The sequence below is a fragment of the Sinohyriopsis cumingii genome, chromosome 8, assembly GCF_028554795.1.
Source record: "Sinohyriopsis cumingii isolate HCF-2022 chromosome 8, ASM2855479v2, whole genome shotgun sequence".
NCBI lineage: Eukaryota > Metazoa > Mollusca > Bivalvia > Unionida > Unionidae > Sinohyriopsis > Sinohyriopsis cumingii.
The window spans coordinates 25,813,841-25,830,379 of NC_142968.1; the positions used below are offsets into that span (position 1 = coordinate 25,813,841).

The 16,539-nt window shown below is 36.8% G+C and overlaps 1 protein-coding gene across 4 annotated transcripts in view; it reads right to left on the minus strand.

Moving 5' to 3' along the window:
• LOC149793168 (protein capicua homolog) overlaps window positions 1-16,198 on the minus strand; it is a 181,734-nt gene extending 165,536 nt beyond the window's left edge. For 2 of the 4 annotated variants that reach the window (XM_089967095.1, XM_089967098.1), the window contains exons 1-2: window positions 16,113-16,198; window positions 2,465-2,579 (exon numbers count right to left, since the gene is read on the minus strand). The gene's annotated coding sequence lies outside the window, so the exon portion shown is untranslated. The other 2 variants (XM_089967097.1, XM_089967096.1) reach the window with 2 other exon arrangements.
• Between the last annotated feature and the right edge of the window lie 341 nt (window positions 16,199-16,539).

The following is a 16,539-nucleotide window of genomic DNA, read 5'->3' on the forward strand; positions in this document are numbered from 1 at the left end:
CAAAGACTAAGACCCTTGACCTTTTGTTGCCACAGTCAACAGACCTCTTCCATACCTTAAGTGCAAGACTGCCACAAACTCTGGTATTATGCAAAACAATTTTTTTCTTTCAAACAGTGAACTTGATCTTTGACATTCTGACCCCATATCTAACCAATAACCCTTCTGGGTATACAGTCAAGAAATTAAATTTTTTGTACAGATATTTACTTACATCAATGGGCGATTGTTTAAGAATCGCTTTTCTGGCCTGCTTCCTGGAGAAAGTTGCACATACCTGATATAGGGATATTATGTGGCAACATATCAGAGTCTATTGATGCTTGCAGTTGGATTTGAGAGTATATATGGAAATAACTGGACAGGAGTGACTCAAGATGCCTGCTGACACAGATATTCATGTCATATGAAGAGTCAATTAATTCCCTCAAAATAATTCCTGCAGCTTTAATTCAAACTGAAAACAAGACACTGTTAAGAATTCAAGATGCAAATGTCTTGAATACAAGTAAATGTCTTTCGCATTTTCTATCAAGCTTTATTATCAACAAGCAAAGCATTAATAAATAAAATCATGCAAAATTTGAGAAGGCCAAATTATATAAAATTCAAACCTTGATTATAACAAGGATTTTTCAACTGAATAACTAAAACACTTTTTCTTGAATTATATGGTATTGGCATGTGCTAAACTTTTTTTCTACCTGAAAAGTCAGACTAATTAGACTAAACAAATTTCCAGGCTCTGAGATAAGGGTAGGATGTGGGGCCGTAATGTATGTCATTGAGATAAGGATGGTCTCATGGAAATGTTGGTGGATATGATGAACCTCCCTCTGACTCTTTGACTTAGTTCAGGAGTTGTAGGACTGTTTCCCAGTGACATGCTAGGGATGTCCTGTGACCTTGCTGGTTGCATTGTAAATCTGAGATTGAGAGAGACAGTACTTTGTAGCAAATTCTGTCAACCTGATCATTGAGTTGAATAGAAGATGGAGGATGTAAGTGTACTTTGGGCTAAGATGGGTCATGCAAGTCGAGGGTAAAGAGCATTGAATATTTTCCACCTAAGTGTAAGTTTATAGGTGCTATTATGGCCACAGTATGTTGCAAAGTGGACCCTCCTATGAGTATGCATCCGCTTATTCGGTTGTGATTCGTGGTGGAAAGATATAAGCTGTGGTCCGCATATTGAATATTGTCAAAATAATGGATACAAGTATGATCCCATTGTCATGATGTTGCAAAGCAACTCATGAGTATTTAAATGTAAAACAGGAGGCATTTGAGACATAATACACCAGTATATGTGTAAATACTATCAGGTGACGGCGAAATGATTTAATTGCGAATTCAGAACTATGTGGTCAGTGGAAGAAAGAAAAGTTGGAAATAAAGAATTAGTATAATTCCCTTTGAAGTGAGTTTTCCTCCAACTTGTAAGTCAAGAACTTCCACAAACCTGTTAGAGGATTTTGTGACGTCTCTCTTGGTGAAAGCATGCTACTTGGCACAAGTGGAAACAGTAACAGATATTTGTAGAACTTTGGCATTAATAACTGTATCATGGGGAAATCACTCAGCCTGACCACCACCTAGGTGGACAGATAACTTTTAGCTTTATAGCTTAAGTAGTTCTCCTATGGTATTATGACTGGGTAACATATTCAAAGAAGAAATAAATGAAGAAATAAAAGTCCCACCATGTTGCCTGAAAAGTGACCTAACCTTAACCAAGTGGTCACAGATGGAAGGACAGCTGGACATGGCAACACTATATGTTCTATAACACTGTCAAGGTGGTGAATACAAATCTGAAGAGACTGGTTGATCATCACATGATGGTATACATCTGGTGATGTGTGAAAAACTCTATTTGTTTATCAGCACATAACTACACTAAAAAACATCTTTGGCAAAAATGTAGGGTTTTTTTGTGTGCATTGGGACAGCAAACCATGCCCCAAATTACATGACCTGTGGGGTGATGCAAAATATCCATCTAGCAATTTTTTTTCTGGAGACGGGCCTCAGAATGAACAGTAATTATTGGGAGGAGGAGGCATCTTGCTACACCACTGTTCCTGAAAAGAGTTTTTGCCATCTCAAAAAGAAAAAAAGAATGTCCTATCACCAACATTTTCACACTAAATGCTTTATTTGACTGCTGAATTCAATTTGATCTACCAGATCATTATACCGAAAGCATACTGGACTACTATCTGACTTCCAACATGTCTGGCTTGGCAAAGATTTGCTTCTGTAGCCTATATGTAGTGCCTAATGTCTGCTGACTTAATAGTTGAAAATAAAAAATTCACTCATCCGTTGAATCTGACAAATAGTAGGCAAGAATGAATGAATTTATTTCTTTAAAAAAAAACCATAATATTAAAATTGAATTATAGGACATATCCTGTTCTACAGAATGAATTATGTAATATTGTCTGCGACCTGAACATACCAGAGTACGTTACCTCCAACAATATGTAATCAAGCCGCCATTAATCCATGTGAGATCCCGGTTGTGAACAGATACTAAATGTGTCTTCCTAAGTTTTCATTCAGAATGTTAATTGCTGCAATGGAAAATTAAAGCAAGCATGAGGCATTTTAAGATTTTTTTTAAAAGAAAAATAACGCAAGAAGAACTTGCTAATAATAAAATAATTTGGATGAAAAAGGAATCTAACTTTACAATATAATGCTAGTGTACTGTGAACCTTACACTACATTCCTGCCCTGTGTGCAATAGTCCTTTCTGTAGGCACTAGTAGTCTATGGTTAACTCTGGACAGTACTGACCAATGGGTCTCAGTGACCTTGACCATTTAACTCTACAACCAATATGTTCCTTACATCTGTCAACCACAATAACCTTGATCTTTTAACCCCAAATTCAATAGGCTTCTTCTTTACTCAAGCAAAAGCAACCTTTGACACAGGTATATGGTCTAGAAATGAAGTTACAGTGTAGAAACCAGTTTTATCCTTCAACTAGTGACCTTGACCTTTGATCTTTAACTCTAATCTCATGTAAAATATAATTCAGTTTCTTCCTTGCTCCAAAAGCCAAGTCAACCACAAGTTTGGTTGAAGGTCTGTGATGCAGAACTTAGTTGTTATTAGGAAACTCTTTTCTTCTGCAAGTTACACTGACCTTGACCTTGGAACATTTTAATAATATTCTTCCTTATTCCAAGTGATCCACAAGGTCAAGGTCTGTGATCTAGAGCTAAAGTTTTGGTGCTGAAAAATAACCAGATGTACAGAAGGACAACTCAGCATTATACACTATACATTACAGTGTGCATATTTTTAAGAACTAAAGAACAGGAAAACTGCTGACAACAACATGGCTGATCACAAATTTATGTCCGAATTTAGTTCTTATGATGCATCTGCATGTTAAATTACAAGGTTCTCAATGTCTTAGAAACTGAACTAACACCAAATGAAACATATATCACTGTTCTGTATATTTAATTTGTATTATTTGCAGACTCTATGAGTGTGGATTAAATATTCAGATTATTATTAATGTAGCATATTCACCTGAATTTGAGTTCAGTCTTGATTCTGACCTCAGAATCTTCTTGAATGGAAAATTCCAAGTGTAAGAGTATTTTCAGAAAATGGTATTTGTGACCTAGATCAAGCATATGTCTACATAAGCTTGTCTATTTAAAATTACTCATTCTTGCCTTAACATCTTGAAGCAGAATCAGTCTTATTGTTGTGTTCAGTTTTTCATTTGAGTGAATTATTTCTTCAAATTATTATTATCAATAATATTATTGGCTTGGAACATTAATTTGGAATTATAGTGAATTCAGACAATAGCATATTTTGTCTTCACAAGAATGTGTTCCACTGTCTGTGGACACTTGTAGGGCATACACTCTGTTTGAGGTTTAGGTGCAATACACGAGCTTGGTGTGTATTCTAATATCACCCTCATATGGTAAGTCTAATGTTCTGAAGCTTACATTCCACACATTCTGCCAAATATGAAGAACATGGCTTTTTATATAAAATTTGACATCATTATAAGTAAACTTTTATTCAGAAACATGCGATCACTGGACAGTTTTTTCTGCAATATATTCTCTTTCCTAGCCCTTAATACCAATGTAACTAGGCAACCAACAGTACCAATCACTTCTCCAAATTTTATGATCCAATCATATAATTCATTATGACTTTAAATATTCCATTTTTGCAAGGCCTTCATAGTGGGAATTTGAAAAGATAACAATATCTGCTTCTTGTTATCAAAAAACTTTTGTACATTTAAAAGTAAAGGTTGCAGTACAAGTATTCAGATATTTTTTAAAAATCTAGCATACACATATTCTAAATATCCAAATATCATTCATTTGTGCTTTCAAATACATCTGAATGTATCACAGGAGGGGGACAAGAAATGCTTCTTATGCAGGTAATATTTTCTTTTACTTACCCAAAATTTTAATCCATGCAAATAGAATATACTTTGATATTCAATTACAGATTCAGGTTGGACCATTTGACTACTACCTGAATCCCTAAGGTGTAAATACATTTAATATTCTTCCAACAGCTCGGTACTTAATATGTGGGAGTGAAAACTGGCACGTTTGCCATTTTTCTGTAACAAAAAGCCCCTCAAACAAACATGCTCTACAGGATGAAAATATTTCACAGAAATTCACCATTTATTTTTACCTGCTGAGTGATGAAACCATCTCTATTTTTTATTTTAGCAATAACTAGTTTGAAATTAACCACTGTGGCAGTCATGTTTGATGCAAGACTGGTACCATTTTCATGGAGGACCAACTAATCACCATTGAAAGTCATTTAGTGAAAACTCCCATGTTGTTATAACCATCCATTCAAGAGAAGTACAAGATTTTCAAGATGGAAACTGTATGGGTTATCTGTGTGGTACCATTTTTAAGTCCAACTAGTCATAATAAGTCTCTTTGTGAAAACCTCATGTTGATATGGCCATCTATTTAGAAGAAAAATAACAAAATTTTCAACAAAATATGGTGGTAACTTCAAATGCATCCACTGAAGATAATGTTCCAACACTGTGCCTGAAAACTGACCCAAACTTGCTTAATGATGGTGTGACAAAGGGGGCAGGCAGACATGGGAAATATCAAAGGGATAGTTCACAGTGATTTTTCCAGGAGCTTTGGGTGGAGAACAAAAAGATTTCAAACTGGCAACCAAGCTATTACTGAGTGGCAAATTAAAAGTGCATCCAAGCTCACTAATTTTGCTTGACCTGGGCCTTAAACAAAAAATAACATCTTAGAATGGGCCATCAGGGGCAATAACTTCCCTAAATAATAATGTGAAATGCTGTAAATCCAACATGCAAGTTATACTGTGAAAAGCAAGGTCAGAAGAGCAAAGTTAGGAGTCTGGGCAATCAAAGACCTTAACTCATAACTAAATAAAGTCGAATGATGGAAATGTATTCAAGTTCCCATAAATTATATCATGCTGCATGCCAAATATAGCAGAAATCTAACAATCATTGACAAAGTAGTGCTTCAAAAAGCAGTCTGGCTGATAATCAGGGGCCATAACTCCTGTAAAGTATGTAATGGAATGTTAAAATCAAAACAAGGTAAGATCTTATCACTCTAAAGAAACATACTAAATTTGTGTCTTTGCAAAGTGATGCTGCAGAAATCAAAGCTAGGATGATGGAAAATGAAGGTTCATTACTCTTCAAAAGGAGATCATGGAGTTCCAATAACTAAATGAACCTGAGGTCTTATCACTATCAAACTGCATGCTAGATTGCATAAAATGCAACAATCCTTGGTCGAAAATGCTGTGGAAGCCTGTGAGAGAAAACAATCAGGGGACATGACTCCTGCAAGTGATGGATTATAATACTCTACAGTAGACTTAATTTTAATTTGGAGTTTTTTAAAACGTAGCTTTAATAATTTTTTAGTCATGTCACTACAATATCTGCAGTATGGCAGTTTATAGTGATGTCTAATACTGAGGCATCATGCCACAGACACAATGTCCCACCTAGCCACATTATCCTGATACCAGGCCGACCAGTCCTAACACTAACCTCTTAATTCTGAGTGCCTAGCGAGGCAGCTGTTAGTATCATTCTTACAAGTCTTTGGTATGACTCAGCTGGGGTTCGAACTCGCAACCTCCCACCTCCAAGGCAGACGTTCTAATCACTAGGCCACCAAAGCGTTTTTTTTTACAGAAAACTGGAAACCAAACTCATTTTTAGGTCTCATCAAGATAAAGTCACAAGCAAAATTAGGTAAATCCAATAATTCTTAGTAAAGCTACTTTGTTGAAACTGCATTTTTTATGGATGCTGAGATAGACAATGTAAGCTGTGAAGTGAAATGCTAATTACACAGCCTATTTTGAAAATTTCGAATTTCCAGGACCTAAAACTAGTGATCTTTTAAGCATGGTTTCTAACAACTGAGTGCTCTGACTTTTGCACGTATATGAAACTCAAGGAAACATTCAGATTTTGTTTCTTTTCATGAAAATATTACTTCTCAGCAAGCACAAATTTGTCAGAAGTTTCTATCCCCAATTCCACAGTACAGGGTTTCTACATTATATATCAATAATACAATGTTCAATGTGCCACAGTATAAAGAGATATCACTTGTAACCATGTGTTTAGGGGACATCTAGTGGTCTAAAGCGCTTACCATTTTGGATCACTGCCATCTCACCTCTGTCAGCGTGGGTTCAACCAATGTGGGTATGTGAGAAAGCTTGCCAGTAGCTTCTTGTGGGCTGGTAGTTCTTTCCGTGTTTTCCCCGGTTCATCCTCCACCATTTATACTGGCCGTCATGTATAGCCTATATTGTGCTGATAAATGGTATTAAAACCTGCAACAACCGTGTGCTTAATGGATCTTTTGAACAGTGTTATAATGAGTACTACTATTTATTATGTGTCCCAGCAAAAGATGCCCTCATTACAAACAGTACCATTTTATCGATGCTTTGAACAGCATTATAGTGAGTACTACTCAGCAAAAGGTACCCTCACTACAAACATCAATTTTATGGATCCTTATAACAGTATTATGAACACTACTATGTATAAAGCACCCCAGAACAAGGTGCCCTCACTGAAAACACATTATCTTTTTACAGATTCACTGATAACACTATCTTTCTATGGATCTTTTGAACAGTGTTATAGCATGTGCTATGAGTTCTCACATTTAACAACATTACAATGAATACCATATAAGCTGGTGCACACTCAGCTGCAAAGGTGCAAGTTTCATCATCAGGCAATCAAAAGTGATGTTACAAACATAAAGTAACTTGTGACAGAGTTTGTATATAAATCAGATTTTTTTCTTCACCGATGACTTGTCCATGACAAATTTCTGACTTTCACTACTAACGTTTTTTAACAAGGATGGAAAGATAATCACATCATGAGCTTTTTGCCATGATGGCTCCCTCTACAGGCCAAATCACTCATTCACTTTAAAAATACAGACTGAATATGCTGCAGTGGGAATCAAAAACATTTGGCTATTTTGCATGACTTTCCATGACAAAATTTTACGACTTTTCCATTAGTTTAGATGACAAAATTACTCTGTAACCATGGGAACCCTGTTGTGATTGGTCGAGTACAAATCTTAGACCTATGCTCTGGATGATTTTCCATGCCGGGGCCCCAAGTGACCTAAAGCGCTCTCCGTTACAGATCACTGCCATCTCACCTCTGTCTGTGTGGGTTCGAGCCTAGGATTTGGCCAACGTGGGTATGTGAGAAAGCTTGCCAGTAGCTTCTCATGGGTCAGTGGTTCTTCCCGGGTTCTTCCTCCACCATTAATACTGGCCGCCATGCATAGCCTATAGTGTGCTGAAAAATGGCATTAAACCCCACTACAACAATTTTCCATGCCTGATCAGCCAGTGGATTAAGAGCATATACTGTGTCCATTCTATTAATGATTACATAGAAACAGTGTACCATATATACTTGCTTATAAGACGAGTCCAACTGCAAAATGCACAGATCCAGATCTGATGGCACATAATCTGGGTCTGTGCAATTTGCTAAAAATAATCAGTAGAATAAACACCAGAGACCCTGATCTGTATGATCATTATGCTATGGCAGATAAGGATCTTTGTTGTTTGTAATCTGATTCAACTAATAGGCAAGTACATACTGTAGATACACACCATGTTTCTGCAGATCTGGGCACATGCCATTTGTAGCTGTCTATTGCATACCAGTAAATACAATACTGATGAATCTGATGATCCTGCTTGAATGGTTCTGGAAGTGTTTGTGAATTATCTCCACAAGTTAAGTTTAATCTGTAAATTGTAATAGAGTGCTGGGTGTCACTTCGAGTCATTTTTAGTGACCAAATTTTGGGTAAAGATTGCATGCACCAATCTGTAGTATGTTAGCACCAATAGTTGAAAGTGAATTTCTGATCTGCAGCACAAGTACATAAAAAATTACTTTTAAAACTGACCCAAAGAAGACTTTTTTCACACGACTCTACAGTCCAACTGTGTAAGAGTCAATGGCTGTCATTTTTACTCACATGTAACGAAAGTCCCAAAGCAAATGATACAGACCCTGATCTGTTAATGCATAATGGGCCAGCAGAACAGGTCTATGTTGTTTGATTTACTGGTAGTTCCTAAGAAACTGCATGGACCCAGATCTAAAAGCACATTATTATGTGGTTTATAATGGAAGCAATTCAGAATTTAGGTCCACCTTTATTGCTATGGAAGCCTCCAAGTCATGTGACAAAAATGAAACTTGATTTTTCATTTCACTTCCTTAACACTCCTTAAACTCCTCAAAGCTAATCTTTACAATAAATTCAAGAAATGGAAGCAGGTATCAAATTTCAAACTAAGCTTCTATGTGCAGACTGTGATCAAAACACATTTCATTAGAACATGTGAAAATTTACACATTTCTAGGAAGCCCTAAACAGATAATTTGGGGCAAACAAACACAACAAATTTTTGATGGAACATGCAGTACAAAGCAAGTCCCAGCCATCAGTTGTTAACAGATGCAATGGAGAAAAAAATGAAAAAAACCGTTTCCAGGAAATCTATATGTGCAAACTGGAATGTCAGCAATGTCATAAACTTATCCATGGTACGGTTGTCAAACTGAAATAAAATTGAGCAAAACACATAATACTCCAAGTGAAAGAAGACACTGAGAGTTCTGCATGAATAAGACTTCATGCTGGAGAATATAAATCCAGGCATGATGTCTCACATAGATTTAACCACGATCCTTGAAGCATTTTTTGTCTGCATTACCAAAAAAACACTGCATAAAAAAATACAATTTATCCTGACAAAAAAATAAAGTCAAAGAAGAAAAAAAGCCACAAAAGAGAATACTGTCAGAATGTCATCATATAATGGATTATTCATTGCTGTCACAAACATACAGGATTATATTGTCCAAGCAAACTCAATACCACAAACTACCATCCAACGTTAAAGTTTTCCGAATTCATTGTTATCTTCACTCTTGTGTAACAAAAGTACCATGAAGAGCAACTGATATTACATGCAGAAACCCGTTGTCTTTCTTCAGCCAGTGACCTTGGACATTAACTCTTTCCACACCAAAAATCAATAGGCTTCTACCTTATTCCATGTGCAAGCTATCTAAAGTTTAATCCAGGTTTGTGATGTAGAATTAAAGTCACTGTGTGTGTGTGTGTGTGTTTGGGCTTTTAGCTTTGAAAAAAAATTCAGTCATATCACTTTGATGTCTGCAGTGCAGCAGTTTATATTGATATCTACCACTGGGGCATTATGCTACAGATGTGTAGCATCATGACCGACCCAACCACATTATCCTGACACCAGGCCAACCAGTCCTAACATGAACCTCCTAATGCTTAGTGCCAAGCAAGGCAGCTGCCAGTACCAGTTTTATAAGTCTTTGGTGTGACTCAGCAGGGGTCAGAACCTGCGACCTCCCGCATCTGAGATGGACACTCTAACCACTAGGCAACCAGTGCGGTCTAAAGTCACTCTGTAGAAATCATTTCAAGTGACCTTGACCTTTGAACCAAAATATCAATTGACAAAAAGGACAGCTTGCACATGGGGTAAGGAAAAAGTACACTGTACATGGTGGAGAACTTGAGTTATTGTGCAAAAACAAAATATGGAAGTGACAAATGTATACCATGATTTGTTCTGCCTAATATTGCAGATATTTGGGGAACTGACAGATGGATATCATAACTGAATATGCTCTGCCTTGTGACAGATATATAGGGAACTGACAGATATAACAGAATTTGTTCTGCCTTATCGCAGATATATAGGGATCTGACAGATGGATATCATAACAGAATATGCTCTGCCTTATGACTTATATGTAAAAGAGTATCATACACAGCAAATTATACACCTGGCCCATGTTTAATCAAAGTCATATGGACAGCATTCTCTTTTGCATACCAGGGCCCAGCAACATGGAATGAATTGCCCACTGAACTCAGACACAAAGTCACAGTGATCACATTCAAGAGGGCTCTCAAAACTCACTTATTTCGACTGCAAGAACAAACTTAAAGACCTAATAATGTTTCCTACCTTAAATATTCTCAGCATGTTTTTTTAATGTTTTCTAATTTCATGGTGTTTGTTTTTGTAATCATATCATTATGTTTTTTATCTTATAGGTGTTGTCTAATGTTGTAAAGCGCTTAGAGCTTCTAAAGATTAGGCGCTATACAAAGTCCTCATTATTATTTAATAGTCCTCGATGTAGATGACTGAAATGTTTTGTGCATAACCGCTTTTCCTTCTTCTTTCAGTAACAGTAACTATGACATTTGACCTCTGATCCCAAAATCAACAGGCTTTTTCCTAGGCCCTAGCATAAGCTATACACAAAGTCTGGTCCAGGTTTGCATTTGTAGAACTAATGTTATTGTGTGGGAACATATTTCCTCTTTCAGATACAACGACCATGACCTTTTGACCGGGAAATCAATAGGCTTATTCCTTATCCCTCAAAATTCATAGCCTTTTTTCTTACCCCAAGTGCAAGTAGTTCAAAAAGTCTGATAACTGTACATGGTGGAGAACTCAAGTCTAGCTCCATTATGTTTGCCTGGGTCATCTTGCCTACTCAGGCTATCACTGATGGAACGATTGGGCTTGGGGGAAAAGAATAAGTGATATAAAAACAAGGTGTCTGAAATTTTGACGCACCAGATAGCTCTGTGAGCATTTACTAAGGTACTTAATGAAAACAAAGGAAGACAAAAGTAAAATCAATTTCTTATTTTTGACTGTATCCGCATTATGACAGCATAATTCAATGATGTCAACACTTGTTCAAGGAACTGAATCAACATGTATCCACTTGATGTAAACACTCCGCAAGGGGGCACAATTGTTACTGCTTTTTTCCCCATACTGATATCAGCAAGTTTTCTATGCAAATACAGTAAGAGTGGCCTGAGAATACAATGCTGTTTACAGTTAGGTGTAAATTATACTAAAATAAATATGGTATATTATCTACACACTTACATTAGTCAGTAAAAATGGAAACAAAACAACAAAGACCAGGATCTCCAGTTACATAATTCAACAGCAGATTAGGGTCTATTTTGTTCGTTCTACTGATTACTCCTAACAAACTGCAAAGACCCAGATCTGCCAGTGCATTATGCAACAGCAGATCCAGGTCAGAAGTTTGCAATTGGACTTCATATGGTATATAATAAGGTATTGCATGAAAGTAACTGTCAGATAATTATGTACAGGGGTAGTCCCAGAACAGATCACATCAACTGCCACCCTAGTCCGATAAATCAACCCCATGAGTCTGTGTTGATACTGATGGACGATGTTGTGGGTATCAAGTAACCTGTTCAATAAAATGTGCAATTTTGCTGCATGCAAATCATTCCGTAACAAACCTGCATACACTTTAGACACATACTGGAAATTGGTAACAGCCATATCAAGCGCAAAATTCAAAATGGCCACAGGATAGTTGGTTGTGCTATTCCAGGTGGATTTACAAGTCACCAAACTTATGATTTGCTCAGGAAATATAATCTACATGTCATCAAAAGAACCCTTCAGCCAAAGTTAGCTGCACAGACACAAGAAATACAGAAAAGTATATAACATGTACACTGATGTGTGCAGACATATTTGGATGCAGATAATTGAAGCTTTTAATAAATAGGTTATATCAGCCGCTCATCCGAAAATCAATATTATCATGGGTTATTGGCGCCTCTCCCCCCCGCCCAATATTTTCAACTCAAATTTGATACCCCATTTAACTTGGCACCCTATGCAACCACCAAATTTGCCTACATGGATGGGTTGTCCCTGATTATGTAAGTATACAGTAGTGTTTTATGGCACCTCAGCACAATACTGGCGGTATGGTAAACTTTGAAAAATATACAAGTCAGATACCTAACAAAAGTGCCTCTAACTTACTGACCTGCTGATACCCACTGTAATACTATGGCAGACCTTTGCCATATCTGGATATAGGTAGCAACAAACAATATACATCAAACATATCTGCACAGGTCCCTCTTTCTATCATTAACCCTTTACCTCACAGAGCATAGTTACAAAGTGCAGCGCGCTATAAATAGAACACCTATTACCTATCGAGCCCATACGCATAGGCCTGCCTGTGAACTGTTAAGCAATGTAGTGTATGTTACGTTTAACAGCAATTTTAACCATTTTACATTTTTGGTACACATCTATTATATGTGGAAAAATTTAAGAACAAAGTTTGATTGTTATAGCTGTGTAATTATTTTTCACGGTAGAATTTTTTTGTGCTTTAAAATCTTGAGAGAACTTGTTCACCGTCATGCCAGTGAGGCCGTGTGACTAACCAAGGTTGCCATTTCTCATACTCGAAATTTACATGTTTTTCGTCTGCGTCTACATCACTAAATCATCTGAATTTGATAATTTATAAAAACTAATTGCTGCCTACATCGATATCAGAGCCTTTACCTAAGTTATTGAATCTTTCATAGTTGTGATTCTAATCGTGAAACTTCGTAAGTACTGAATGAAATCCATGACCACCATTTTGGACAGTGGAGATTACGACCCAGTTACTTTAAATAGCAGATATCTACCAGTGCATAAACAACGACCACGTGATCTGATGTAATTGTCATTTACAGAAATGAATGTAGTATCTAAAGGGGGGGGGGTCCCCAAAGGTGGCGCTATGAAAACCAGCTCAAATGGCTGATGTTTGCAGCAGGTGTCAAAAGGTACTTCCATGCGAATGGAGTAGAGGTGTCAAAAGACGCTTGCACGAGGTAAAGGGTTAAAACATACTGCAAATCAAACATGTGGAACCAAATTAGGATGAGTCTGACCTCAAATTATGATTTTTTGTATGTGACCACTTCTACCGACTGACCTTTTACAGTCATTTGAATCAATTATACGAGATTTACTTTATTTCCATCAACATATTTATCTTTCCAATCTTTGAATATAAGACTGAATTTTTAAATGCACTAAGTACGTAAGGATCTTGAGTAATCATGACTGACATGCACTAAGCAGGTAAGGATCTTGAGTGAACATGACTGACATGCATTAAGCAGGTAAGGGTCTTGAGTGAACATGATTGACATGCACTAAGCAGGTAAGGGTCTTGAGTGAACATGACTGACATGCACTAAGCAGGTAAGGGTCTTGAGTGAACACGACTGACATGCACTAAGCAGGTAAGGGTCTTGAGTGAACATGACTGACATGCACTAAGCAGGTAAGGGTCTTGAGTGAACATGACTGACATGCACTAAGCAGGTAAGGGTCTTGAGTGAACACGACTGACATGCACTAAGCAGGTAAGGGTCTTGAGTGAACATGACTGACATGCACTAAGCAGGTAAGGGTCTTGAGTGAACATGACTGACAATGTTAACAACACTAGTTAGCCTTAGAGCATACATTAAATGAATTGGAAAAAGAACAAATGCAAGAACATCAATCCTGTGGATCGTCAGTTGGCAAATGTATTATCTGCCACTGGCATAGACTGCTTCCAACCGTAAATAAACTCCCATTGCAAATGTTTTTGGTTCCACAAGGAGATTTTGCCTGGGTGATTGGAAAATAGGGCCCTAGTCCAACATTTTGGCAAAAATATGATCCATAACGAGCAAAATTTCATGACTTACTTCCACTGAAATTGTAAACTCTGCTTTATTTTAAATTATCTTACATTGGGATTGCATTTTTTTTCTGCACCAGAAAACCCCCAAACAAATCCCTGCTATATAATCAAATTTTCATGAGTCCATTAAACAAATGCACAAAAAATGTACAGGCTCAGATCTGATGTAACCACTGCAGTCTCTCAACATCTCACCCCTTCATCAACTTCCACCAGCTCATTCTTTAAATTTCAAGAGGACTTGGCTTCCAGGAATATAATCAAAATCTGTTACACAAAGACATCACTCTATATCTCCTTATCACCTGAAACAGCTACTTTTCACCATGATAACAAGCAAGGTCCAACTGCAAGCAGAATCCAAATGCATGCATCTAGAGCCATACATGTTTTGCAAAAATTAACTTTTCCACACAAACAGTAGCAGTCAGTAATACAGCACAACAAATTTCAAATGAATGCTGATCAATTTAATTATGTGCTAGTGATGACCCACTTTTTAATTAAATCCGGACAGTTTGAATATGTATATAGTTTAAAATATTTAGTTTAGACCACATCGAATCTTGATAATTTTGTCTAATTTTCATTAGCATTTGACAATGTATGTGGAAATCCAGTTTATTTTGTTAGCTAATGACACAACAGAAATAAAATGTGGCTTTTTAAAGGCAGGGTCATCGTATGTACTATGCTAACTACCAGTGCTGCAATTTTTATCAGACAATTCAGGGCACATTATGACAACTAGATTGGTCTCATGCATTTCGGACAAGTTTCTGATATTTCTCTCTTTTATTTCCCGTACATTCCGTCGTTTCTTTTTTTTTTTTCATCGTTTCTTTTCTACCAACATAGCTCAAACATAACACAATCATCAAACGGGACTGAAAGTACTGAAAATTCGAATTCGAGACCTTTAAATTTAATACACCAATCTACGCGATACGACAATTAACTTACAAAAGTTTTAATATTAAATGCTAGGGTGGGGGTGGGCGTAGTCAATATTGATATCTACGGACATGGTCACATCCATTTCCACTACTGCCTACCTAAGGCACGCTTTTTTCTATACAAACCTCTCAAAGCTGTTACAATAAAAATGCAGATCTAATCTTTATTAACAGCAGCTAGAACTCAGATCTAGTCATTAAAATGCAACGAGGATGACGCCAAACAAATTAACACTTTCCCTCCACAGTTGTCGACGATAGTCGACATGTTGGGTTGGGTAATCGAACACTTGGCTTTGTCGTCATACGTAACCATAACCTCAAACAAATGTAAAATTACAAACAGATTACATATGTAGTAGGAAATTATATTAAATTTCAACCAATCCTGCAAAAACGAAACCGTATTTCTAAATACAGATCTGGCTTGTTGTACCTGGTATATTAAGAAAGGCGACATTCCACACTCGCCTTCACGCATAAAGTTGAGATCAGCATCAAAATTGGGATACCGTAACGATTTCTGCTGACGCTTTGTTAAATTTTCCACAAGTACATAAAAATGTAGATTGAAAATAATAAATAAATAGTTCAGCTACAGATCTGTACCTGCAATATTACTCATTCATTCAGGTTTCGTTGTAAATCTGAGCCGTATGTCTGAAAATTCCAGTTGTAGCTGTTGTAGAATGTGAACACTGGCCGACTAAACTACGGAGAAAGTTCGGGGCCGCATTGCACACAATGCGCTACGATAAACCAAATACGCGATGCTTTTATCTCACCCTGACTCCATTCAAAACAAATATTTGCAGAGTAATAGATAGATGGTTGCCTATAAATGATGGATCGTAATCATTTATGCAAAAATAAAGCGATTAAAACTATATATTTTATACAATTTACCGATGACCCACCTAATTTCCGCAGCCAGTTCAGAAATACACCAGAATCTATAAATGGTGAATGAGCATTCGCGCAGACGTAAGAAGTCTGCTCTCATTGGAACACTTTTTGGCACGTGACTCTGCTGCGCTACGATTGGTTGGAGCATTTTCACTGCAACCAATTAGTGTGTAAGTCTTTCTCACCAAATTAACTAGTAACAATTCTCCCAACATAAACTCAAAATTCATGTATAATTTAGTAAGATAAAGGCAATTTTTAAAATGCAACATAAACATGAATAACTCACTCAACTTTGTGCCAAGGTTTACTTCAATTGCAAATGTAGCTGTGGAGAAAAAAATGTCAAATCAAGTGATTGAAAATGTTTTCTTCTCGTACCTGACATGCGCAAGAAACGAGGTGTCTCTTTAAGTTAACCAATCACACTATAACATT